Genomic DNA, 25,594 nt, shown 5'->3' with positions numbered 1-25,594 from the left:
TAAAAACACTTTGCTTTTATTGGTCGGATGAAATATGCTAATTTTTTGAGATAGGAATTTTGGGTTTTCATGAGCTGTATGCCAAAATCATCGATTTTAAAACAATAAAAGGCTTGAGCTACTTCAGTTGTGTGTATTTGAATCTAAAATATATGAAAGTCTAATGTTTATCAGTACATTACAGAAAATAATGAACTTTATCACAGTATGCTAATTTTTTGAGAAGATCCTGTACATAAAACCCACGCATTGTATCTGCCTATTGGTCCTGGTTATTGCAAGGTTTGAATTATGTCCCTAGTATAAAGTATGGTGACAATATAGTATTTGGAAATCAAGGTGTATTTTTTCAATGGTGTTTTTTTTCCCACTATTTTCACGTGCACGGGAATGTACGTGCATGCGTGAGAGCGTGCACACGCACAGCAGCAGCAGCAGCTCTGTCTGACTTATAAAATTGTCCCAGAGCCATTAAGAGGCTCTAGCGGGACGTTTTTATACGTCAGGTTGTCATTAAGTGGTTAAACACCGCCCCTCACTCACCCCTAGGGAACACTTATCCCTAGTAAAATGTAATGAATCAGATTTGGTGCACCTGATGCATAAACCTACAGTAATATTGCAGTATGGAAGCAGCAGAAGGCTACATTACTTGTACTAACACTAGCAGTACCATGGTTAGTACTGATAATCATGCTGTGGGCTGCCTGTGCATGATCATTTTACTATAGGTTTGTAGGTTTGTGCATCAGGTCCTGTGTGAGATATCTCATGAGAAATATTCTGTGCACCAGAACCCAAGGACAATTGATTAGGTTAGGATTATCATCAATAAGGGTTTGATGAAGTAATTGGATTTGATTAGGATCAATGGTAGATTGGGTAATAAAAACGTGTAATGCACTCATTGAAGATTTACAGTTAACCCCCCTGACGGTATGATTAATTCTAGATTTTAGGGTCTTTTTAAAAGGTTTCAGACCCTAAAATCAGGAAAAAAATCATAAAGCCAGCAGCAGCCCCTGCTCACTCACCTCCCTGGGCTCCAGCGCTGCAATTTTACCTCCATCCTCCGGTTGGCGCTGTAACTCTTTGGTGAGATCAATGACGAAAATCTCACAAGAGTGATTCAGAGCCTCCGAGGACAGGAAGGAGAACGGAAAAAAATTTGCGTAATTGTAATTAGCTGATTACGATTATCCCTAATTAAAGTAACATGAAAACCTTGTTTTGGATTAGGCCTTTTTTATGTGAAAAGGATACAAAACAAATCTTGTGGAAAAACAAAAGGTAAGATATGGTTTTGTGCAAGATTTCCTGATGTTTTAGACCTAGCCAAACATGACTGAAATATTGACACCAAATTCTTCTGTATGTGTCCCTAAGGAGGCCTTTATCACTAAATGGAAGTCCTATCCATTACAATTTTTTTTCAAGAATGTGGATCTTTGTAAAGTGCAGTCAACACATCTTTTGATATAATTATATATCTTACCTTGACTAGGTTTGTGTAATCTCGGTTCAGAACAATTTCATGTCCGTAAACCTTCAGTGTCACTGTATGAACATAGGAAACGGCTCTGTTGCCTCTGTGTCTGTTCATTATATAAACCCGGAAATCAGGCAAACCACTTCGATTACTACCTGGACCTGTGAACAGGTAGGTGCACGTACCCTGGAAGTTGTATCGCAACTTATCATAGGTGAGAAAATGAGGATCCCCAAAGGCTGAGGCAGTGCCATTTGCTGTTGGGTGGCATGTCCGTATTCCTTTGACTATGGCACACTTTTCCATCTGTTTGCAAGAGCTATCAACGCACATCATTGTCTTGGATTTTGAATCACATTTGCATAGTTTGGTACAATCTGGATCGTCCCAGAAGGTGTCATTTGGAGCATAGACTTGTCCTCTAAACACGCAACCACACTGGTCTTTAGGAATGCATTTACCACCATCAAGAACGTAGCCTTCTTCACACTCACAGGTCTCCGCACAAAATTCAGCACACAAGGAGTTTACAGCATCTTCATTGCATGTCTTAGGGATAGGATTTCCACACACTTTGTATATACTGTTTTCTGGGCAGTTCAGTGCTAAAAAATAATACATAAAAAAATGAGTATTATTTGGGTAGCTAAAAAAAAGCTTAGCTTTTGCTGAAAAGTTGATATAAAATGTATATGTACCACACAAACATTTTTGCTATTTAATGTTTTAAAAATAACTTTTATTTTTTAATCTACATCCAACTTTGCTAGCTTAGACATGGTAGATTACTCAAAATATTATGCTTTAAGGTCATAATAGAGTTTATAGCTAAAGGTGCGTACACATGTCCAACTTTACGCCTGATTGTCATTTAAACTAGTCATTTAAATGACTTGAAGTGCAAAAGTCGTTCAACCGCCCTGCACACACTGAACAATAAAGTGGCTGATATCCTAATTTACAGGTCATTTAACCAACTTTATAATGGACAATGGACTGGATACAACAATGGACTGGATTAAACGACTGATCAAACGACTGTATGTTTGAACATCTATTAGTTGGTACACATGTACGGACCTGACAGTCGTTTGAACGACAGTTGGTCCAACTGATCCGCCAAGCAGATCGGGCAAACCAGCTGTTATCAACTTGTTGGTCAAATGACAAGTCAGATGACAAGTTGGGCGGAAAATCAGGACGTGTGTATGTACCTTTAGCCTTTTGTAAAGTAAAGCTTGTACAAAGCAATGAGTCAGCAGATGATCCTAGTTGCCCCCCAAAAGGTCCACGTTCTCTATTAGCTCCTCTGGCTTTGAAGGAGTCTTTAATTGTTCAATAAATATTTACATTTCCTTCATGGTTAGGCATTGAAAAGAAAAGTTAAAGGGAAGTGAGAGGCGGCGAAGAGCGAAATGCCAATATTGTTTTTGCATTCATTCTCACAAAAATAATGTTAAATACGACTTTGGAACGAAAATGCCATTGAAAATCATTTTGTAAGAAGTGTGTGATTTTTGGCGCAAAAAAAAAAAATGTTTTTTCATACGTTTGCAGTAAAAATAAAGTTTTTCAAGTTTTCGTGGTAAAAATAAAATAAAGATGTTTGTGAATTTTTACCATATTTTAAACAAATCTGTATTTTCATGAAAAAAAAATGTAATTTTCAATGCAAAAATGACTTTGGCAAAAATTTGCGAACAACACTGGTATGAGGTATATGTAGGCTGCCATATTAATTTTCTTTTAAACAACAGAGTTGCATGGCAGTCATCCTTCTGATCATTGCTTGTTCAAAACAAGCTTGTACCTTATTTTGTCAGATTTTTGTCAGAAGTATCAGATCTGCATGATTTTTTAGGGCCCGTGGTTAAAACAAATAAATAAATAAGAGGCAGGGGATCAGCAGGGCATCCAGGCAACTGGTATTGTTTAAGCAAATAAATATGGCAGACTCCACACACTTTCCCTTTAGGTTCCCTTTAAGGTTAAGCCTTAAGCGGTGTGTTTTTGAATTTGGCTGTAGGGGTCTTGTTAACTTAGCCAGGGCCGGATTTGTACTTTTTACCGCCCAAGGCCAACTATACCGTCTGTATGGTTATCTCTGTGTGCCCCAATGAGAATTATACTTACTTTCCATCATTGGATGTCACAGACAATAACTATTTTAGTAATAAGTGTATAGATTATTAGTTATGTTTTCCTCAAGAACTTTTATGTGATGTTTGCCATCTCATTAATGATGGAACCATTGTGTCACCATGAGAGTTAGGGTGATGTGTACCTGCAGGATAGAGCTTTCAGGTCTTGCAGGGATGACACAAGTACAGGACAGAGAGTTCAAAGGATAAAGCTGTCCTTGTAGATGGGGATGGCTGCATAAAACAGCTTTACTGCCCCTCACTGAGCCGCCCCTAAATTTCTGGTGCCCTAGGCCATGGCCTATGTGGCCTTGCCAGAAATCCGGCCCTGAACTTAGCACTAATGGAAAGCAAATAATGATTTTCAACTTTTGCAAATTTTCATTCTTTGTTGTCCAGGGCTAAATGCTCAAGGACCGAAATGAACAATACCCAGCTGTCAATGCCAAGCCCATACATATGCCTAGAAGCAGTCCTGGTTCCTTGAGTATTTGCAAAGTATCTCCTAAATAGCATGAATTTCAGGCTTCACCACTCTTCCAAAATTCCCGAAACACAAGTCAACATTATTACCATAAGAGATTATTAAAACTTACGACATTCAGTCTGCTGTCTCCAGGCTCCAATGTTAGCCCCCCGTCTCTGGCAGAGAGCCGTGTAGCTTTGTAGGATGTTGCACATCATAGATCTAGATCCATTATTTAGACATTGATCATGAACACAATATTCAAAGAAGAGTGTTGGGTCCTCCACACTATGACAGTCCTTGAAAGGACCATCTGTATTCAGTATAATTCCACAATTCTGCTCACTCTCACAATGATGTCTGTCGGCTCCTGAGCAAGGTTTACATTCCCCATGGCAGTCGTGCCAGCAATGCTTGTCACTGTCCACTGTGGCAAAACTTTGTCCGAGGGCCACCGTGCCACCACTGGGTTGCTGCTGCTTACTGGCTGTGATCCTACTATATTTACCGCACATTCCTTGAACTTTTCCCAAGTACTTTCTTGAAAGCTGGATGAACAGCGCAGTGTCCCAGTCATAATACAGCTTTAGAAAATCTGTAATGACATATAAAAAGATACCGGAATGCGTGATGGTGACCCCACTTTTGTGCAAAGGAAGATGACTTCTTTGCTGGTTCATCTAAAATAGAACAAAACAGGTGAGAGTTTAATGGTAGTGCAAATTTCTGCTGAAATTACCCAACCCTTTTGGCTATGGTAGGATGACTTTTTTTTAAGCGACCCTGAAGTGATTCTGAGCAACTGAGCATCATTTGATAACAGTAAATAATTAGTTTTTACCCACAGTGAAAACTACATGCCTTAGAGCTAATGGGAAGCAAAAAACAAAACAAAACAAAAACCCAAACAAACAGATACTTACTTAAGGAGAGGGAAGGCTGTGGGTCCTTTACAACCTTTCCACTACTCTCATGATCCACTTGTTCCACGATCCATGATCCATATATATCTTATCTAAAGTTTAGACAGCAAATCTAGCTGCAAACAGCTTCAACAGTTAATTATTATTTATTCCTGTGATACAATGAGGGCAGCCATGTTCTGTTTGTCACATTACACACAGGTAAGCTGATCTGTATCTCCTCCCCCTGTAACAAATTCAGTCCCCTCTCCTTCTCCCTCCTCCCCTCTGCCTCTGAAATCTCTGGCTATTAACCTCCAGGACCCGCCGGCGAACACTTCCGGCCTGTATATCGCCCCCTATGCTGCTAATGCGGCCTCCTGGCCGCAATAGCAGCATAGGGGGCGATGTACAAGCTGGGAACGCGAAGAATCATTTGCGTTCCCATGCCTGTCGGCTGGTGATGGCCAAACCAGAAGTGTTTGCCGGCGGGTCCTGGAGCGTCAGAGCGGGGCTGCGAGGGCACCAATCGGCTGCTGGGGGCTGAGGGAAGCCCCAGGTGAGCTGAGTAAATTTCATTTTTTATAGTTGACTTAAGGATCACTTTAAGCTTCTGTCCTGAATTGACATGAATGTATGCCTTTCACTTCCACTGCATAATTGCCTAATTAAGTGCCTAATTAAGATTTTCCAAATAAGCAGATGAACAGGTGTTTCTGTACCACTAAGCTGACCAGAAAGTGTACATATGAATACATTGAAGAGACATATTTAGATGTTTCACATGTATTGCAAACAGGGGCATAACCAGACTTAATTGGGACCCCCTGCAAAAATAATAGCATGGGGCCACCTTTGTCCCCGAACCCCACAGGTCTAGGAGCCTGCAAATGGCAGCAGAGAGTGTTCTGCTGTGAAGCAGCCTCTGGAAGCAGGAAAAAAATGACACACTCTCCTGCAGACGGTTTTCTTGAGTGAATAGGGAGGTTTCTATGCTAATTGGCTGCACTAGGAGGGGCCCCCCTGCAATGGCAGGGGTTGCAGGGGTGATTTCTACGCCCATGATTGCAAAATATTAAAGAAAGAAAAATGATTTGTTGTAAAAATTAAGAACTTTGATTGCTTTTTTTTTTAAAATTGGATTTTCCTTAACAAAAGACTATGGCTATGCACTAACCAGCACAAATCCTCTTTCTCCTCTGTAAGCAACAATTTTGTTTCCTGGGATATACAATGTGACCGATCCAATGAAGGAGACACGACTGTTACCCCGATTCTCATTTTTTGCTTCAATATTGAAAGGAAGTAAGGCACCATCTGTGCTACCGGCTTTAGAAATGGTATAAGCACAATTGCCTTGAAAGTCATAGACAACTCCATCAAAGGTCCTGTAATGGGGGTCACCGACTACCCAACAGAATGATCCAAACTCTGGGATGCATGTTTGTACCCCCTTTATAGACGTACAGATTTCATCTTTACGACAAACTTTGGGCATACACAGAGAATGGTCGACACCTAGAGCAGAGAGAAAGAACTGATGACACAATCTATTATTATCAGAGAGGATAAGATGCTGCTAATACAAACAAACAGTAAGGTCAACAAATACCCACCTAAAACACCAGTGGCGTCCCTACCATTGGGCGCAGGGGGGTCGTGGCACCCTGGGTCACTGACACTCAAGGGGTGTCGCCACGACCCCCCCATGGTAGGGGGAAGAGCAGCGCTAGAAGAAGGGGTAGGGGACAGCGGCGAGGAGGGAGGACAGATCCCCCTTCCTCAACTGGGTCCCCTCCTTCTGCCTCTCTTTCCTGCTGCCCGCCCAGGACCCCCCAGGTGTTGAACTCCCCGCAGCCCACTGCGTGGACTGCCTCCCGGAGGCAGAGAAGGGCTACAGGAATATGGCTGCCGAAGCCCTGCACTGGAGACTGTGTCTCCAGTACAGGGCTTCGGGCACCATCTTCCCATAGCCCTGCTCTTTGCCTGTCAGTGCGAGAGATTTACACTGGCTTCAGGAGGATCGTCGCTGGAGGATCGTCGGAGAGCTGCGCGTCAGAGGCCGGCCAGGTGAGTGACTTTTTTTTTTTTACAGGTTTATTTTCTGGAGAATGCTGCCCACATTACAATTATTTTCTGGTGAATGCTCCCCACATTGCGATTATTTTCTGGTGACTGTTGCCCACATAGCGATTATTTTCTGGTGAATGCTCCCCACATAGCGATCATTTTCAGGTGAATGCTACCAACATTACAATTATTTTCTGGTGAATGCTCCCCGCATTACAATTATTTTCTGTTGAATGCTGCCCACATAACGATTATTTTCTGGTGAATGCTGCCCACATAACGATTATTTTCTGGTGAATGCTCCCCACATAGTGATTATTTTCTGGTGAATGCTTCCCATATAGTGATTATTTTCTGGTGAATGCTGCACACATAACGATTATTTTCTGGTGGCTGTTGTCCATATGACGATTATTTTCCGGTGAATGCTGCCCGCATAATGATTATTTTCTGTTGAAATGCTACCCACTTTACAATTCTGGTGAAATGCTGCTCTCTTAACAATTATTTTATGGTGAAATGCTGCCTTCTTATGATTATTTTATGGTGAAATGCTGCCTACTTTACGATTAATTTCTGGTGAAATGCTGCCCACTTTACGATTATTTTCTGGTGAAATGCTGCCCACTTTACGATTTCTGGTGAAATGCTGCTCTCTTTACGATTAATTCATGGTGAAATGCTGCCCACTTTACGATTAATTTCTGGTGAAATGCTGCACACTTTGCGATTATTTTCTGGTGAAATGCTGCCCACTTTTACGATTTCTGGTGAAATGCTGCCCACTTTACTATACAGGGAGCACCTATACCTGGCATTACCCACCGTGGGGGTATGCCACACTGTTTTTTTGGGGGGGGAGGGGGAGTTGGAAGGGGGTGGTGGTGGTGGGGGGGGGGGGTGTCTTATAATAACCGCCATCAGGTGTCAAATGCCCTAGGTACACCACTGTAAAAGACCTAATTCACCATCCATTTTTTTTTTTAAAGTTGATTAGATGATTGAATCAGTTAAAAAAAATAGACCTGGTTTCAGACTGCGGATTGGCAGTAGCGGTGCAAAAAGGCCTTCGGGGATTACCGCAGTAGTATGCGCAATAATCTAGCAGCCAGTCAAGCAGGAAGTGATGCTCACTTCCTGCTAAAGGAATCACGTGCACGGTAGTATATTGCTAAAATATGCTGCGTCCACAGCACGTCGCCGCTGAGCCACATGGTAACGTAGGTTTGTCCTCGCTTCGAGGATGTGGCTAAAATGTCACTTCCATTGCATTGTGCCACCACACCACGTTGGTATAAAAGGCCCCACAGAGTAACATTTCCCTAGCGGTGGAGTGAGGTAAAGATGCCGCGCCGCACCGCACTACCCCAGTGTGAAATGACCCTCAGAGAAAAAAAGACCCTGGAGCCTCTGTTGATGTACTGCAAGTCCACTTTTTACCAAAGTAATCTTTCACATATAAATAAAGTTGAAGAGAAATCGAGAGCCCAATATGGTGTAGTATGTCAAAATTGATTGGATAAATGAAACAATGAGATGGTAATACTCACAAACACGGGTTACCACCTAGGTAACCACTCATTAGGCAGGTGAGGAGATTAGACCTGTCCTCACTCAGGATTAAGAAGTCGCTCTCTGTAGATAGGAAGAAAGGGGGTAGATCACCCCTCCACCTGGGGTGGACTCAAATATATTGGTAGGTGAACAGAGGCGCCAGAAGGATAAAAGTACATAAAATTTTTAAAAAATTGCTGGGAGGAAGAGTTGGACTCGCCTCCGTTAAAGCAGACACCAAGGACTGTAAATATATAGATATACACATTTATTGAAAATACCCCAAAGATGCAACGCGTTTCGCGGGCACAGCCCACTTCTTCAGGCAATAAGCAGGGGATAAACAACAGCAATTCAGTTATAGCAAGCAGAGGTGCTCTGTTCACCTTATATTTCACATATAAATGTGTATTTTTTATTTTTTTTGTTATTTGATTTTTTTTTTGTGAAAATATAATGGCATTTTCACAATATGCAGATAAAAAAAAAGAGTTAAAAAAATTAATAAATAAATAAGAACTCTCTTGAAAATGTGTTTTTTTTCATACCCAGTCACTTCAATATGATTGGGGGGAAAATGTGTTTTTGCATGCATGCCCATTTATTTTTGCAAATATTCTCATTTGTGTGAAAATGTGACATTTTATCTTCTCAGTGGACTGTTAGGCCTTGTTCACATCATAAATCGCAATCGCTGACGCCAGCATTTTGCAATTTTGTGGGCAATTTTTTTTTATTACCTGTGCGTCAACACTTTTCTAAGCGCTTTTGCAGAGCGATTTGTTGTTTTTTTTTTCACTTCCTGACGCTAGTCAGGAAGTGAACTCTTTGATCCGTAAAAGAATAAATACAATGCATTTATTCTAAAAAACGCTCGGGAAATCGCTATACAAAGCGCTTTTTCAAGTGCTTTGTGATTTCCCTATACCTTCCATTATAGGCAAATCACCCCAAAAATAGTACAGGCAGCACTTTGGTGAGCAGATTGGAATCGAATCGCTCATATGTAAACAAACACTCTCATAGGGAATTATTGCAGAATTTTGAAAGGGTGAAAGGGTGATTTTGAAAATCACAGGCGCTTAAACACATCCCGAAAGCGCCCTTAGTGTGAACAAACCCTTACTGTGGGCTAGCATAAAAACATTCCAATGGATTGACGTAACATAATAACCTGCTGTTCCCAAAACAAATGACACCAGTTGGCTTCTCATAAACTGTACTAAAGAAGCACAGTACTTTTTTTTTTATAAATATGTAAGTGGGCTTTACTGACTAAAACATATCTGAGCTAAAAGAATGGATTTAAATAGAGTACATACTTTGATCACAATGGTATCCAGTCCAGGACTTCATCCTCTGTTGTCCTCCGCCGCCGCCCACCCTGCAAGCCTCCATTCTCCGCAATTCCACCCGTGGTCGGGACCAGTGATGAGCGAAAAGGCCAATATTCTATTGCCATTAATTTTACTGAAAATAATGTTAAATTTGACTTTCGAATGAAAATGCCATCAAAAATAATTTTGTGATAAGTTTGTGATTTTTTTTTTTCGCAGTTTTCACAATTTGTTTTGCTAAAAATAAAAATTGTTTGCATTTTCCATGATTTTTTTGCAAATTTGTTTCCTTTGACTATTTTGCAAAAATACAATGCATTTTGCAAATATTTTCTCAAAATAAAAAAAAAAAAAATATTTCCAATGCGAAAAGGACTTTGGAGAAAAATTGCAAGCCCCACTGGTCATGACATTTGAACCGAATAGACTAGCTTTGTCGTATGTGCAGTTGGATCCTCCTGAACACTGCTCTGGCTGCACTCCTGGTGGCCTCCACATGATCGGTGCACACCCTAACAGCACTACCAACAGTGCGGGTGAAGATGCCAGAGCAGTTTTCAACTGTGCATCCATGAAAGCAAATAAATCAGGTTCAAATGTCCCGGCGACCACATGTGATCAAGGCCTAGAATAGGCCGAATTGTGGAGAAACAGAGGCTTGCCAAGGGAACAGAGGATGCAGTCCTGGACTGGATACCATTATGGATCAATGTATGTACTCTATTCAAAGTATACCTTAGCACTGGTAAGTTTTAAAAATTGGGGGGCAGGCATGTGTAGGAATCAGTCCCTATGCCCATTGCTCCCCCCCATTCTCCTCCATCACCCTGCGTTATCTTTCAAAGGCCCCCAAAAGCTATTTCTGGGTCAGCCAGGTCTGTGAGTTATGTGCAGGTGCTGCCCAGCGACGCGCGTCCTTGATCACGCTCCCATGGCCGGGAGCGCTCTGCGCATGCACTCTACATAGTTGTGATGTCTGCTCATGCGCAGAGTGCTCCTTGATGTGGTCACATGATTAAGAATGCTCATCCCCGGGCAGCGCCTGCACACTACTCACTGACCTGGACTATACAGAAGTAGGTTTGGATAGGCCTGTAGAAGATAACGGAGGGGAATGAAGGAGAATGGGGGGAGCAGTGGGCATGAGGACTGTTTCCTACACATGCCTGGTCCCCCTAATTTTAAAATGTACCAGCACTTAAGTATCCTCTAACTCCATTCTTTTAACTCAAAAATCCTTTAACCTTCCTGGCGGTAAGCCCGAGCTGAGCTCGGGCTATGCCGCGCAGGAAGATATCTCAGCCCCTGGTGGGGCAATTGCCTCCATTCAAAATGCTGTACGCGCAGCAAGCACTTTGCTAGCCGCGCGTACAGATTGATCGCCGCCGCTCTGCGGCGATCGCCCGTACGCAGCGGCGCAAGAGGGCCCCCCTGCCAGAGCCCTGCGCTGCCCGGACCAATGAGTTCCGGGCAGCGCTATGGGCTGGATCGGAGGTGTCTGAAGTCAGGACGTCGGCTGACGTCCATGACGTCATTCCGATCGTCGCCATGGCGACAGGAGAAGCCAAACAGGGGAACGCGTTATATACGCGTTCCCCTGTTTGCTATTGATGCCGGCGACAATCGCACTAGAGGGACTCATGCGCCCTCTAGTGGTGTTTCATGTAGCTACCACTCTGGTAGCTTTACATGAAACACAAAAAAATTTTTTTTTTTTAAAAAAGGATTTTTACCAATTTGGCAAAAAAAATTAACCGCCAGGGAGGTTAAGGCACCTGAGTACATGCTAGCCAGAATCCATAGAGAAGGAGATTATGTATGAATTATTTATTACAATTGTTATAAACGTCATCATCATCATCATCTTCACCACCACCACCATCATCACATCTGTCATTGGCATCTTCATCACTATCCTTATCACCACCATAGATATAATTATTGTTATTACCTGTCTTGACACAGGCCACAACTCCATTAAGTATCTGGCATTTTTCATTGTTGCAACAGCTATTCGGCTGACAAACCAGGGCACCACTTGAAGTACATGTGCAAACTTCAGAGCAGTTTATGGACAAAACTTTTTCATCTTGCTTAAATTTCAAGGGAAACATAAATGATATGGATGATTGTTAATGAGAAAGATGGGGAAGGGGAAGATGTGTTTTTAGCTTACTTTCAAACTCTTAATTAATGTAGTAAATTTAGTAACCTTATAGTATCTTCCATTAGCGTAGCAGCCACACTTGTCCACAGAAATACAACTCTTCCCATCGTAGAGGTAGCCATCATCACAAGAGCAGCCCTCAGAACAATAGGTGGGACATTTGGTGGGGTCACTGATCTTGGCACAATGAATGGAACAGACATCAGAGCACATCTTGTACTGACTTTTTGGTGGGCAAACAACAGCTGTTATAAAAGAAAATAATGTGTTATGGGTCACATAAAGTCATGTCTTTATCCCTGTGTAAAACAGGAAATTGAATAGGCCCTTTCACACTGGCAGTGATGATCGTAAATTCAATTGACTATACATAATCATTTGTAATTACGCATGAATTTTCGCATAATTTTGTGCTGACTTTGGCGGTGAAAAGCAAAGCCCCCCCCCCCTCCCCACATGCTAATGTAATTAAGGAGAATAATGGGTACAATTTCAAAAAAGACCTTGTAGTTTTTGAGAAAATGCAAAGATAAATGTTTTTTAACCATTTCAGCCCACGGGTATTTTTCACCTTACGCATCAGAGCAATTTTCACCTCCCATTCATTCGCCAGTTTTGTGTCCATCACTATTTACAAGCTTAAAATTTAAAAAAATGCTTGTAATATACCCTCTTCACATACATAATAAAACATTTCAGACACTTAGATAACTATTTATATTTTTGTTTTTTAATTGTAATTTTTTTTTTCCATAAAAAATTGTATTTGGGTCATTTTTGGTCTGGTAGGTAAACAGTTAATTTTTTTTTCAAAAATCAGTTTTTATTGAACAAAAAAGTATACAACAATATCCAGATGGGTACCATTGACCAGAAAACCATTGGCATATACATTACATATGGTCAAGTCTTATTCAATACAGATATTTGTTATAAACCAGAACCGATTCTAACATAGCCGGACATGGGAAGAGAGGACAGGGCTAGGAGGGGGGAGGGGGAGGGTGTGGAGGGAATGGGCAGGGGAGGAGGAAGAGGGGAAGGGAGGGGAAGGGATGCGGGAAGACAGGGGAGGACTAACAATACAACATTAATCATGTGTCTCATATAAGCAAGGATAGTTTTCTTGTACAACATACTTATATTACAAAGAAAAGGCAAGTATCACACTTTAATCTAGGTGCTTTTGCAAAAGGGAGTTATAACACTTATAGTATTGAGTGCAAAAAGAATATATTAGAGATCAGAAAACATGAAAGGCTTCTACTGGTGAAATTGAGGGCCGAGGAAGGCCTGAAAGGCATCGGATTCACAGAAATCTAACCACACTGACCATCTTTTAGTGAAGATGTCGCATTTATTCTGGGCTGTTAGTAATAATTCGTCCATCCTTTTAGTGTGATTAATTTGAGTAATTAATTCCCTGAGAGAGGGAGCCTCTTTCTGATTCCATTTTCTGGCAATCAATCCTCTTGCGGCCATTAGAATGAACCTAAAAATTGATTTTTTGGCTGAGGAAATTGAGCCTGAAATAGAGAGGAGGCCAATATCTGGTGTGCAGGGGAGGGACTGACCGTATAGTAATTTGTGTAGTTCAAAGACTTTAGCCCAGAAGAAATGATGGACTCTGCATTTCCACCATATGTGGATATAGTCTCCCATCTCAGATTCACACCTCCAGCAGACCCCTGCACAATCGGGTTGGAACTTGGATAAGCGGGCGGGATCCCTGTACCATCTAGTGAGGATTTTGTAGTTTCTCTCTTGAGCTAATACCGAAGGGGACATCTTATGGGTAAGAATGAGAGCCTTGTCCCAATCCTCAGGGTCTAGTTCCTTTTCGAGATCCCTCTGCCACAATTCCTGAAGTCTATCCAAATTGGATTCTCCTGAGTTTTCGTTTAGAATTTTATATGTCTGTGAGAGTTGATGAGAAGGTCTTTCCAAGGATGTACAAAGCAATTCAAAGAATGTCAAGTCTCTATGAATCTGATTTTTGGGGGAAAGGGAGTCATAAAATTTCCTAAGTTGGAGGACCAAGTACCATCCTGGGTGGGGAGTTTCCCCCTCCTTTGTCCATTCTCTGGCCGGGAGAAGAGAAGATCTAGAGATAAAATGACTGATCTGGGGCCAAAACTCCCTGTCTTTTCCGTGTATATAAGGTTGATGTAACCTTGGACCGAAGTCTTCATTATCAATGAGGGGTGTAAGGGGGCCAGGAATAGACGAGATTTTGTATTTAGATATAAGTGAGTCCCATCTTTGTGTGATCACCCCCGTCCAGAATTGAAGATCTGATAATGGTGGACGACTGGATTTGGGCGTCCATAGGATGTCCCTCTGGTCAATTGGGTCAGCAAAGGCCTCTATTGAGACCCATTGTTTCTGTGTGCGACCATGAAACCAGTCCAACACAAGGGATAACTGGGAGGCCTCATGGTATTTGTGGAGATTTGGGAGACCGAGGCCTCCGTCCTCTTTGGCTCGGTAAAGTAAGTTGATGTTGACTCTAGGTTTTTTATGTTGCCATAGGAAAGACCTAAACATCTGGTTTAGCTGTTTCAGAAAAAAACGTGGCAGAGGTATAGGGATAGCTTGCATAACATAAAGCAGTCGGGGTAGGATGTCCATTTTAAGTACATTGGATCTACCAATCAAGGATAGTCTAAGATTGTTCCAAGAGAGTAAATCTTTTTGGATTTGGTCCACCAGGATAGGAAAATTACATGCAAACAATTTAGAGGGGTCTGCTGGTATGAGAATTCCGAGGTATTTTAAGGTATCAGGAACCCATTTAAAAGAGAAAGAGGCTTGTATGTTCTGGACCTCCTGTTCAGGGAGGGATATATTTAATATTTCGGTTTTAGACAGATTAATCTTGAAATTGCTTAATGAGCTGAATCTTTCTGCTTCCTGTAGAAAATTTAGGAGAGAGATTATAGGCTTAGTGATGTACAGAAGCAGGTCATCTGCATAAAGGGACAATTTCGCTGAGGACCTCCCACACCTTATGCCACTAATATTTGGGTTCTCCCTTATAGCATTGGCAAAATGTTCCATGCAAAGAATATACAACAGAGGGGACAGGGGGCAGCCCTGCCTCGTGCCATTACTGATCTGGAAGGCGTCTGACAGGATTCCATTTGCTCTAACCCGAGCGGAGGGTGAGCTATACAGTCCAAGGATTTTATTGACGAAGGTATGGCTGAGTCCTATTTGGAATAAAGTCTCCCTCAAGAAGCCCCAGTGGATCCTGTCAAATGCCTTCTCAGCATCGACTGAAAGAACACACAGGGGGGGTCTCGTCTTTATGAGCCCTATTTATAAGGAAAACAGTCTTAAGAGTGTTATCTCTTGCCTCTCTACGAGGAGTGAAACCGACTTGATCAGTGTGTATAAGATTGGGGATATGCTCCTTCAATCTTTCTGCAATAATCTTTGAATATATCTTTATGTCGAGATTTATGAGGGAAATGGGACGGTAGCTGCTGCAGGCTTTAGGATCCTTACTAGGTTTGGGTATTACCACTATGTGGGCTTCTAGTGACTGGGGAGGAAAAGGGGTGTTGTCGGACACCATATTAAAAGCATTTGTCATAATGGGAGCTAGATTCAAAGCAAAGGTTTTATAGAAGGATCCAGTGAATCCGTCAGGGCCCAAGCTTTTACCTGGTTTAAGGGTGGCAATTCCTGATAGAATCTCAGAGAAGGGTTTATCCAGTTCTGATATGATTTCAGGGGAGAGTGTAGGTAAACCTGTTTGCTCTATGTAGGATCTGATTTTGTCTGAGAGCTGATTTGGGGCTAAGTCCCTAAATTTGCCTGGGAGGTTATATAGGTCATTGTAGTACTTGCAGAATTCTTCTGCTATATCAGTGGCCTTGAATACCTGATCCCCTTTGCGTGAACAAACCCCTGGTATATATGAAGATGGTTGCCTAGGATGTAAGTATCGGGCCAGTAGAGTGTCGCATTTATCCGATTTTTCATAAAATTGGCCCTTTAGTTTTTCTCTTTGTGCTAACGATTTCTCATCTAAAATAGAAAGAAGCTTGTTTTTGGCATTGGATAATTGTGACCAGGTAGACTGTGAGCTTCCCCTTTCAGAGTTAAAATTGCCCTCCAGTTCAGATATTTCTTTTAAGAGTTGGGTGATTTTGTATCCCCTTTCCCTCTTCAATCTAGTGCCATGAGATATCAGGAGACCTCTAATGCAACATTTGAGAGCCTCTCATTTTATGACGTCTGAGGTATCATCATGGGAATGATCTGCTATAAAGTTGGAGATGGCGTCTTTAACCTCTTGTACTGTATACATTGGGGATCTTTCAATAGATTATTGTTTAACTTCCATATAAAGGTGTTTCTGTGTGTCCCCTGAATTCCAAATGAACAGTAAACCGGAGAGTGGTCTGACCACAGCTTAATGCCAATTGAAGAGGATAGTACATGATCTAGTAAGCTGTGTGAGACAAAAATGACATCCAGCCTACTGAAGGAGTTATGGGGAGAGGAGTGAAATGTAAAGTCTTTGCTTTTGGGGTGGAAAACTCTCCAACTGTCTACCAGGCGGAGGTCATTCAGCTTTTTCTTAATTTTAGTCAAAATACCCTTTGGGATATCAGAGTGATCTGATGAAGCGTCTAGCTCCGGGTTAAGGCACATGTTTAGATCAGACCATAGAATGATCTGCCCTTGGGCGAAAGAGGCTAGTTTAAGGAGATGTCTTAAGAACCATTGGCCTTGATTATGATTCGGGAGATAGAAAGACGCTACTGTGAATTGGTTATTATATATTTTCAACCTTACAAAAATTAATCTACCTAGGGGGTCTGTTCGGGCCTGTTTCCACTACACGCAGATTCTGCATGCAGAAAACTGACTCCAATGAATGCCTATGGGCCTGTTTCCACTGAATGCTATTTTTCTGATGCAGATTTCCCATAGGCATTCATTGGAGTCAGTTTTCTGCATGCAGAATCTGTGTGTAGTGGAAACAGGCCCTTAAAGTTTCCACGTCAGATATAGGGAAAGTTTTATGGAAGGATATAGCTACGCCTTTATATTTGGAGTCTGGGAAGGTACTATGAAACCAGGTGTTGTAAAATCTATTTTTTATGCAAGAGTGGTTATCTGTCATAAAGTGGGTTTCTTGTAACATCAGTATTTTCACCTTAGCCTTATGCATACTGTATAGAATTTGTGATCTCTTATCTGGGCTATTGAAGCCCTTAACATTAAACGATGCACATTTGCACTCACCTAACTCGTGGCTTATGTCAGATAAGACTGGCATGAGGTAAACGTTGCAAATAGGATATACTAATGATATCTGGTAATAAGAGAGAGTTCGATGCACCATATGAGTAAAAGGTTTTTAGTGTGAGCCTAGGTTGCTTAATATTTAGGTATCGTGGGAGACACAAGAAAACGGGTACATTACAAACACTAACGAAGAACATTATAGCTGTGAGGAAAACTGCAATTTGTGTGTAAAGTTCGTTTGGTCTGTTTCCTGACAGACCTAGAATCGTCGGAGTGAGGAGGCCCATGTGCGTCCAGTGACTCCTGAGAGCGGAGACCGAGAAGAGCGCACCATACATAGGACTCCCAAACAGTTAATTTTTAATGTAATAATGTGTGTTTATGTTATTAAAAAAAAATGTATGTAGATGTAGTTTTACTATTTGGCCTCAAGATGGCCACAGTGAATTTGTTTTTTTTTTAGTTCTGGAAGCTTCCGGGAAGCATAAGGAGGATGGAAAACTTTTTTTTTTTTTTCAGAAAGACGGCGGCTTCTGAATAGAGATGGCCTGAACGGTTCGCATGCAAACTTATTCGTGCGAAGTACGCGATCGAACGCAAACTTTATGCGAGTTCGACCCGCCACCCTATACTACATCATTGGGCTAAACTATGACCCTCTACATCACAGTCAGCAGACACATGGTAGCCAATCAGGCTGCACTCCCTCCTGGATCCCCCCCCCCCCTATATAAGGCAGCAGCGTCGGCCATTTTCTCACTCTGTGTGTTGCATTATTAGTGAGAGAAGGGAGAGAGACATTGGAGAGATAGGGAAAGCGATAGTGAGGAGGTCTGTTAGCTTGCTCCTTGCTGATATTTGTTGCTAAAATGCACCCCAAAACAGCTCTTTTGAGGGCTAATGTTCTTGTGATTTTTTTTATTTTTTGTGTGGCCCACTGACACTTGCATATACAGCCCTTTCTGTCACAGCTGGCCCTTGCTAATTGCTATACTGTGCCAGGCCAAGCACATTAAGTACCTACCTTTTCACTGCGCCTGTGTGTGTGACAGCTGCACATTTGTAAGACTAATACCAGTCTGTGCATACCTGTTCACTGTTTTTTTTTTTTCACAAAAAATACAGCGCTTCAACTAAATAAAAATATCAATATGATTAATTATACATGAGGCCTAGATCAATATCAATATGATTAAGTATACATGAGTCCTGAATCAATATGATCAATATTGTCCACGATCACTTATTGGGCCTAATTCACAAAGCGGTGCTAACAGTTAGCACCCTGGTGAAAAGGCCTTTATCACGCCTAAACTCAGTTTAGGCATGATAAGTTTAGGTGTGATAAGTTTAGGTGTGATAAGTTTAGGCATGATAAGTTTAGGTGTGATAAGTTTAGGCATGATAAGTTTAAGCACCAACTGCATTAGCACCGCAATGCACAGCTGATCAAAAGTTTTGCGCTAGCAAAGTCTGGTGCACTTCGCATAGAGTTTAATGGCGCTGCTTTGCATGCGGGTCTTTGCACGCTATCTACACTTATCTAAACTTAGCATGCCTAAACTTATCACACCTAAACTTATCACGCCTAAACTGGCTTTTCACCAGCGTGGTGCAATGGTTATCACGCCTAAAGTCTCTAACTGGGTAAGCACCGCTTTGTGAATCGAGCCCATGGGGCCTGATTCACAAAGCGGTGCTAACAGTTAGCACCCTGGTGAAAAGCCCTTTATCATGCCTAAACTCAGTTTAGGCATGATAAGTTTAGGTGTGATAAGTTTAGGTGTGATAAGTTTAGGCATGATAAGTTTAGGTGTGATAAGTTTAGGCATGATAAGTTTAAGCGCCAACTGCGTTAGCACCGCAATGCACAGCTGATCAAAAGTTTTACGCTAGCAAAGTCTGGTGCACTTCGTATAAAGTTTAATGGCGCTGCTTTGCGTGCGGGGCTTTGCAAGTGATCTAAACTTATCTAAACTTAGCATGCCTAAACTTATCACACCTAAACTTATCATGCCTAAACTTATCACACCTAAACTGGCTTTTCACCAGAGTGGTGCAATGGTTATCATGCCTAAAGTCTCTAACTGGGTTAGCACCGCTTTGTGAATCGAGCCCATAGTGTCAAAAAATAGTCTCTAATCCAGGTGCGCTTCTGCTTCAAAGCTGAGTAACTTTATCTATTAAATACGTATGCACCTCCAGATAGCGCTCCAACAGTGGATTTCAGCCCAGATCAAATGGTATCACCTCCACCAGCATCACCCTGTGAAGTTTACACTCACCAACAGTGGTGGGCCAGTGTTACAGTGGCCTTGCAGCACTTTTGGGGCATTACCAAGTTCCCCACACCTCGTGGCAATAGTTTCCACATATATCCTTTCCTTGGGGTACTTGACTTTAGATCACCACAAACACATTGCTCCAGAGATGTACCAGCAGCCTGTAAGTATGAACACACACCAGCCTGTGTTCCCCCAAGCCTCTTTATCCCCTTGTCATCCATGCAGGCTGGGATAGCCAGATTGTGAAGCCTGGACCATGTGGGGCCTCCCAACTTGAGCTATACCAGCGCTACATGGTCCATGGTATGGGGGTTCAGGTAGAGAGGGGTCGGCCAAGACTCTTCCTCTCCCCCAGAGATCCATGGACAAGGTGAAGTCTTCATTAAATTTGGCAGAAGAATAGTGGAAATGAGAGATATTTTTTTTTCAAAATAGACTTTGTAGTTTTTGAGAAAATTAATTTTGAATACTTCAAAGTAAAAATGTTTTTTGAAGTCGGCAAAGGGACATTTTGCAATGGAATTTCACCTTTTACATTAGAGTAAATGCTGCAGATTGTTACACTCGACATTTTTTTTTTAATTTTAGCATTTTGTGTATTAGCAAGGGGACTGCAATGACCCATTCATGTATTTACATGAAAGAAAGACACTGTGGGTGCTTCCAAGTTCCACTGTACGTACCTTCCATTTGAATGCAATCCCTAGTTCTCTTGAAAGGACATGGAGGTAGGAAACAAACATTGGGGTAAGCGTACTTAAAGTGACACTTAAGTCTAAAAAAAAAATGAGTTTTACTCACCTGGGGCTTCCCTCAGCCCCCTGCAGCTGATCGGTGCCCTCGCCATGTCCCTCCGATCCTCCTGTCCCCGCCGGCGGCTACTTCTGGTTTCACTATCACCGGCCGTCAGGCTGGGAACGCAAGTGATTCTTCGCATTCCCAGCCACAATATCGCCCCCTATACTGCTATTGCGGCAAGGAAGGCCACAATAGCAGCATAGGGGGAGATATTGTGGCTGGGAATGCGAAGAATCACTCGCGTTCCCAGCCTGCCGGCCAGTGACGGCGAAACTGGAAGTAGCCGCCGGCGGGGACAGGAGGGACATGGCGAGGGCACCGATCAGCTGCAGGGGGATGAGGGAAGCCCCAGGTGAGTAGAACTCATTTTTTTAGGCTTAAGGTTCACTTTAAGGAAAGGTTGAATGCTTTGCCAACACCCAAGTAGGGGGAAAGGAGGCACACTCACTGCCCTCCATATTCTGGCCAACAAGACTTTGTTCTTGGATAAATGTCTTGTTGCAACTAAAAGGAGGACATCATTTTATATTTTTTTTATAATTGTGCCATATTATATCATGGCTCATATGCAATTAACTTGTTTTCTTCTGAGTTTTTTTCTAGGTGATAATTTTAATTTTGTCAATAAAATGCCTTTTAAGCCTCCAGAAAGCAAGACAATATTTAAATTAGCATTTTCATAGCACCTTTTCGCCTACTTTTCAGTATTTTTCAGTTGAAAAATGCTGGAAAGCTTTTTTCAATAGAAGATGAAAAAATATCTCCTAGGAGAAAACTTGGGTAAAAAAGTTGCATATGGGCCCAGGTGTTATCAGTGTGTCAAAATGATGTATCTCGGTGTGCTCCATAAACTTCAGATATGATAGGAAAAGTGTGCTACTTTTTCTTTGCATAAATAACAGATAATGCAAAAACTAGAACTAAAAAAATTGCAATATTTAAAACACATACATGAAAGATGTACATTTATTCCAGAGTAGAATGCACTATCAAATTACTTTTTCCTACCACTTACAGACGGTAGTACAAATCTGATAAATCTCATAGACTGGTCCATCTCCTCATGGGCATTCACAGTATGTCCTTTACAAAATCTCTCCCTGGAAAGGATCTATAGAAAGATGCGATCTGACCTCCAGCTCATTTTCCCCACTACTTTGGTAGTTGTCTGCTCAACTGCCATTCGGCAAGAGATTATAAAAATAAAAATAAAAAAAAAAACTGGATTCCCATATGAGAAGATGGATTAGTCCATAAGCTGTCAGCGTTGTCAGGTTTTATCTGCCTACTGTAAAGGACAGTGAAGTATGAAAAAAGTGAGCTATAATGCATTTTATTCTGAGACAAATGTACATCCTTTGCACAAATATTTTAAATGTTACAGTGTTTTGCGATAGTGGTACTTTAAAGAAATGCATGTCATTTTTAATTTGATGCACCTAACTTACGGCAGTTTATTTCAGTCCTCCATGGTTGTATGGCAACACCGGCCGCTTGACACGCTGCTGCATAGCTCTGAATTACCTGACATAAAACTTTCTGCTCTCCTGAGCTGTAACACATGTCCAAAAAACAGCTGTTAAAGTAGTTATCAGGACTGATGATGGCAAAGCAGGGACTTAATGCCTCAGACTTCTTCAAGAATCCACAGTACTTAATAGATTTGAAAACTTTATTCTTCTTGGGATCACAGGGAGGACATTGTTTGTCGGGACTACTACATCCGTTCTCACACTCTTCACTGGAAACTTGGACCCTCCAGCCTGATGCAAATCTTACCACATCTGAAGCTATGGTCTTGTTAAGCAGCATAAAATCATCTTCCTTATTGCCATTATAACTGCCACACAGACCGACCAACTGTGACTTATAATTTCCAGGAACTGTCACCACTAAGCCATAAACTAAGTCAAAACTGACTCGAAGTCCAAAATCTAGATCAAGGATTATCTTGTTGCCATGCTGAGAGGCTATGATCTTGCCATTTTCCAAAGCTGATGGCAGATTGTACAGAACGCCATTGACCTGGGTGAAGAAAATGTACACGATTTAAATAAAAAAGGTCAACATTTTAAATTAAGCTTTTTGTTGTTTCTAAAATAACTTCAAAATAACTTAACAAAAATCTATTAGTAAAAGTTAGCTAACGCAACAACGAGGATGTACAGTTGCCATGCAATTATATTGTTCAACTCAACATACCACAACATGTTTTGCAACTTAAAATTGATTTACTCAAAAGCTACAAGGTCTTTTCAGAACTTTTTTTGATTGTTTCTACTTTTCCCTTATCCAGAATATTTGGTGATGATAGTATGTATGGGGGCTTTGCAATTAACCTCTTAACTCAGTGTCATTGTCTTCAAAGCAAATTTGTCTAAGGGAAAATTGTTAAACTTGTGTAAATTAACTCATTCCTATTAGGAAGATCTTGTTCTTTTTCTATTTTTAGCCAGTCCACTAGAATTGTTACAGTTTTATACATGTTTTTAATAATCAGATTCTGAAGATCCAAGACAGACTGGTGCTAATGGGTCAAGCTTTACTAATTTGGAGTCTTAGTGGTACATTTACATTGTATATATATATATATATATATATATATATATATATATATATATATATATATATATATATATATATATATATATATATATATATATATATATAAGATTGAGCATTAAAGGGAGTCTGAAGCCAGATTTAAAAAAAAAACCAAAAAAAAAAACAAAAAAAAAAAACCACAATAGATACCTACCTATGGAGAGGGAAGGCTCTAATAAGAAGATTTGAGGGACTAATAATTTGGTAATTACCACACCAAATATTACACTCTAATACCATTATGGTATATATCAGTTATGCTGATCAAGAAAAAGTTAACAACAACTTTATTAACCCAGATTTACAGTAGAAACCTTAAAGTGAGTCTGAAGCCAGATTTAAAAAAACAAAAACAAAACAATTACTCATCTAAGATGAGGGAAGGCTCTGGGTTCTATAGAGCCTTCCTATTCCTCTTCTAGTCCCGTCGTTCCTGCACTTTCTCCCCCTTTAGCAGTCTGCGACCAACGGGTCAGAGACTTCTCTCTCTGCCGCTGCCCGAGGCTACAGAAGTATTCAGGAGCCCGAGTGCTCTAAAAGACAGGCCAATGACTTGGACTCCTGAAGACTTCTGAAGTTTGGACAGCGGCAGAGAGAACAGTCTCTGACCCATCGGTCGGAGACTGCTGATGGGGGAGCTAGCGCAAGAAAGATGGGACAGGAGAGGAATGGGAGGGCTCTATAGGACCCAGAGCCTTCCCTCTCCTTAGATGAGTATCTGTTTTGTTATTGTTTTTTAAATCTGGCTTCAGACTCACTTTAAGGTTTCTACTGTAAATCTGGGTTAATAAAGTTGTCGTTAACTTTTTCTTGATCAGCATAACTGATATGTACCATAATGATATTAGAGTGTAATATTTGGTGTGGTAATTACCAAAGTATTAGTCCCTCAAATCTTCTTATTAGTCCCTCAAGTCTGTACCTATACGGCTTTGAACACAATATGCCCTATGCTTACTTTTCACCATACAACACCAACATAGTCAAATTTGGAAAATGTGTAATTAGAGCGGTATATATATATATATATATATAATATATATATATATATATATATATATATATATAAATATGTACTCTAAAATGAAATACCTTGAATTGGTTGGTCATGTCAAACCGAAGAATTAAGATAGACCCATAAACTTCAACAGAAACCATCTTGGTTGTTGCCACTAGTCCATTAGGCAATTTCTCATTTTTCACGTTGATGGTGAAGGGTATTAGATTACCATTAGAGGTTACCGTTTTGACAAGTGTATAGGTGCAGGTGCCTTGGAGATCAAAAGCCAGGCCATCAAATGAAGTGTAGTGAGATCCACCTAAGACAGAGCACTGGGAAGAACCTTTAGGCTGACACGCCCTAACACCAGCAACAACTTTGCATTCTTCATTAGGTCCACAGGAGGATGAGTTACAAAGAACCACAGACATGTCTGTGCACTTGCAAAGCACACTGCAAGAGTCATCAGGGTAGAATTCTTCACCAGGTTTGTAATATATGCCGTGATAATTGCAGCCACACTCGGCAATAGGAACACAGTCATCGCCACTGAGAATAAAGCCATCATCACAGACACAACCTTCGGAGCACATGGCACTACAATATGACGGTGAAGACAGAGTCAGACATGTTGGAGGACATCCAGGTGCACAAATGTTGTAGTGCTTGTTTATACCACATCTTGGAGCTTTAAAAAAATACCAGAATTTTAGCATGCTGTAATATTTTCATTAGTAATAATAGTATGTGTGTGTGTGTGTGTGTGTGTGTGTGTGTGTGTGTGTGTGTGTGTGTGTGTGTGTGGTGTGTGCGTGCGTGCGTGCGTGTGTGTGTGTGTGTGTGTGTGTGTCAGTGTCAAAAGTTCACCTCCTTGACCCAGACCCAGCGACGCATCAGCAGTGTTTGGGAGTTGGCGTGGACGGGTGCTTGACTCCCCATGTGTGGCTGCCATTTCTCCAGGTTCACGTAGACTTCCTCTCTAACTAACGGGCAACAGGGATCAGCATAAGCTCACCAGTGCCATCTCTGAGTCAGGAAGCGATTGACTGGTAGAGTTGATCAGTAGAGGCGGGGGATGGGTTCCATTGGTTGACTATCTGTTTCCTAATTTGGCTGTTGGGTGTATTTAAGTCTGGTTGGCACATCCAGTCCTTGCCTGTGATTATGTTAACTTGCTAGAGCTAGCTGCTGGGCTTCCTTGCTTTTGCCTCGTGTTCTTTCCTGAGACTTGTCTGAATCCCTGCCTGAATCTTTGCCTGAACCTTGACTACTCTATTGCCTGCTGCCTGTATTGACCATTGCCTGTCTGACCGCTCTTGTGCATACTCCTGTGTTGCTGATGTATCTGTGTGTGACCCTTGGCTTTCTGACTCTGAGATTGCTTACGATTGTGATTGACAGACATCTAATACATGTGCATGACTCTTGGCTTGCTGACGTTGAGATTGACCCTAATCATTACTGACCATTATCTGACATCTGTGTACAACTCTGATTTGTGTAACTATATTAGTAG

The sequence above is a fragment of the Hyperolius riggenbachi genome, chromosome 6, assembly GCF_040937935.1.
Source record: "Hyperolius riggenbachi isolate aHypRig1 chromosome 6, aHypRig1.pri, whole genome shotgun sequence".
NCBI classification, from domain to species: domain Eukaryota; kingdom Metazoa; phylum Chordata; class Amphibia; order Anura; family Hyperoliidae; genus Hyperolius; species Hyperolius riggenbachi.
This window is presented reverse-complemented; position numbering follows the sequence as displayed.